The following is a 3,144-nucleotide window of genomic DNA, read 5'->3' on the forward strand; positions in this document are numbered from 1 at the left end:
TGTTCTCATTTACATTTTTTTTAAAATATCTTTGTTTTGCCTTCATTAGATAGGACAGCTGAAGAGAGACAGGAAATGTAGGGAGTAGAGAGTGGGGGATGACATGCACCGAATGACGGCAGACCAGGAGGTGAACCTGCGTCGGAGTGTGGCCTCTGTATTTGGGGAACCTGCTCTACCAACTAAGCTCAACCAGCGCCCCTCAGAGGTGGAATTTGCAAGCATCCAGTGGAGACTGACCTGAACGCAGCACCTTGCACCACTTTCTAATCCTTGAAATTGTATTTTCCTGATGTCTTCTTTCTTCATAGCATAGCATTTAGGTTCCACCGAGATATGAACTCGGATCACTGGATTCAAAGCCCAGAGTGCTAACCATTACACCATGGAACCACTTCGAAGTCCTTCACAACAATTTATTTTACTTTCACTAGAAGATGTGTTTTTGTATCAAAGGCCTCTCTGTGTTTGCAGGCCCAAAGGAATTTAAAAAAATATATTTTCAGTAAGTCTTTGAAACGATGAATCCAGCCCCAAATAGCCCTGGTTCATACGAAACACGATACTAATACAGTTTTGATCAACAGCCTCGGTTATCAAGGGAAATGTATTTATTAAACAGACTAAACATTTGGTAAAAAAAAAGAAAAGGAAATTCAACTGGGTAAGCACAGCATAAAAGCCCTGCCCTGCTACACCCCTCAGGTGTAGGATCAAGCCCTCGATGAGATGTCTTCTACCTAGAGACAGCATCCAGCCTACGGCTAAACAAACTGGCATTCACAAGGCTTCTCTCAGCATCAAATAAGCAGATGGCAAGCCAAGGCAATCTGCCATTAAAAAATAGCAGTAATGATGCTCACCCTTAATTCGAGTTTGTCCGCGAGTTTGACTGTTCATTTATCTTTGGATTAGGCCTTTTCATTCCTGTGGCTGTGTCTGTTTACAATGCCAGAACTCAAGCTGAATCAATTTCTTAAAATATCCAGTAATTAGCTCAACCATATTCAAGTGACTCTCATAACCAGAAAGACAAAGGTTAAGCTATGAAAAGCTTTAGTGCAAAGCTGAAAGGCGTCTTCAGTGATTAACTGTGTTTTTATTTTGTAGGATGCTCTTCCTAAGTACGCCATGATATATTTTATGAAGAGCACTTTGGGTACAAGAAACAGTTGTACAAACTAGCAATATTTTGTTACATTTTGCATATTTAGCCATACTATCTCAATTACAGAGTACATTGGTGAGTCCAGACTGAAATATCTCAACACCTACTGAATGGATCAAGATTTGGTACAGTTATTGCAGGTCCCCAGAGGATCAATCAATCAATCAGACTTTACCAGGCAAGCTGTTCCACAGGCGGGGGCTGTAGTGATAAAAAGATGCCTCACTGTAGGTTTTGGTTCTGACTTTTGGCGCAATTAAAAGCCCACTACCCGAAGACCTGAGGTTAAAAGTAGATCTGATAAATAGGTTGGAGCCAAACCATTAAGAGCTTTAAAAGCCAATAAAAGAATATTCAAATCGATTCTAAAACACACAGCGAGCCTGATGAATCTTAAGGACTTGGATCGTACCTATACAGTATATCTCCCACAATTACATCTCGTACGACCATTGATGATTCAAAGATGATGTACCCTGATGAGTTCTGTAAAACAAATGGTATACTCTTCAACATCAGCTGTAGTTCATTGTTAGTGCATAATTGGCATTAGCATGCTATGACACCTACTGAATGAATCAAGATTTGGTACAGGTATCCATGGTCCATAGAGGATGAACCTTAAAGACTTGGTTCATAGCTTTACTTTTCCTGTAGTGCCACCAGCAGGTCAAAATTATAGGTCAGGTGGTGAAATATATATTTCACAATTCATAATTGGCGCAACATTTGGTACACCCATTTATGGTTCTCAGATGATGTCTCCTACCGTCTTTGGTGATCACCTGACTTACCGTGTCCCCCTCAGGATGATTTCTGACAACATAGATGGCACCTTAACTTCAAAGTGTCCGTAAAACAAATGCTCTTCAACCCTTAGCTGTAGTTCATTATTAGTGCCAATAAATTGCCAATTTAGCATGCTTAGACACTAAACTAAGTTGGCAAAAACAAACAAAACTGTAAACATGCTAATCAGCATGTTAGCATGTAGCATAGTACAGAATTGCATGGCTGTAGTAGACTCTTGTTTTGTTTTTATGTTGGTTGTTCTACTGAAGGCACTAAATCAAAAAGTTGTGACAGGAACAAAAGGGACGCACACCCCCTGTACCCACTAAGCCCCTAAATGCTGATTGGAACAATGACTCTGGCAATGGCTTAGGCACACAACACAAATCCGACAGTAAACACTCAAAGTTGCACACAGACAGGAACAAAGAGAAAAACGCATGCCTCTTTTGTCTCCTCTCCTCATCCAAGAGTCTCCCTTGAACCTCCGAGGCCTTGCTCCCTTGACAACAGGATTTCGGTGTCACGCCTGTGATACAACTCCGGGGGTCGTTTGCCAACCAATCGTAGGGCGGTTCCACATTGTTCTGTATTTTGTGATGCCTCGCTCCACAGCTCAGGGAGGAGATGAAGGTCTCCCTGGCAACTGGACAGATGCTGTGCAGGAGACATTGCTGTTGCTCTCTTTCGACTCACCCAGAGCAAACACGCACACATATTTCCTACTATTCGTGATGTTCGCCATTCTCTTTGGCCCAGGGGAGGACCAGTGGACCAAGAAGGCTTCTGTGTTTCATGCACTGTTAAGTTGGCTGGGGGCTCTTTATAGCTGACTCCTGTCAGTCGTGCCCAGAGTCCATAAGTGGATAACCCCGCTGCTCCATGGAGATCCCTTTGCTTCCCATGGGAACATGATGGAAAATTATGTCCATGCTTACTGAGGCATTATCACCAAAGAGAGCTGGCTAGTCAGTCTCAATGCAGAATTAATGTGATTGCATATAAGTAAGGTTCTGGAAAAAGAATGAACTGGGCAGTTGTGTTAATTCTCTGCAGCACTCTTTGTATTTGACGTACCTCTTTGGGATCCGAGTTGATGGAGCGGAAAAACAAACAAGCGGTGAAGTTTTTTTGCATTCTGAACACTGGTGTGTCACCACGCTGACAGCTTGCCTTGTTGCCCC

The 3,144-nt window shown here is 42.5% G+C and overlaps 1 non-coding gene across 1 annotated transcript; it reads right to left on the reverse strand.

The window, feature by feature from the left end:
* Positions 1-321: 321 nt before the first annotated feature.
* trnaq-uug (transfer RNA glutamine (anticodon UUG)) lies at positions 322-393 on the reverse strand. Its single transcript has one exon. It is a non-coding gene; the product is annotated as a tRNA-Gln (tRNA).
* Positions 394-3,144: the final 2,751 nt, after the last annotated feature.

Source organism: Semicossyphus pulcher, unplaced genomic scaffold, assembly GCF_022749685.1.
Source record: "Semicossyphus pulcher isolate SPU_LCO1_2020_fin unplaced genomic scaffold, fSemPul1.0.p SCAF_20, whole genome shotgun sequence".
Classification (NCBI taxonomy): Eukaryota; Metazoa; Chordata; class Actinopteri; order Labriformes; family Labridae; genus Semicossyphus; species Semicossyphus pulcher.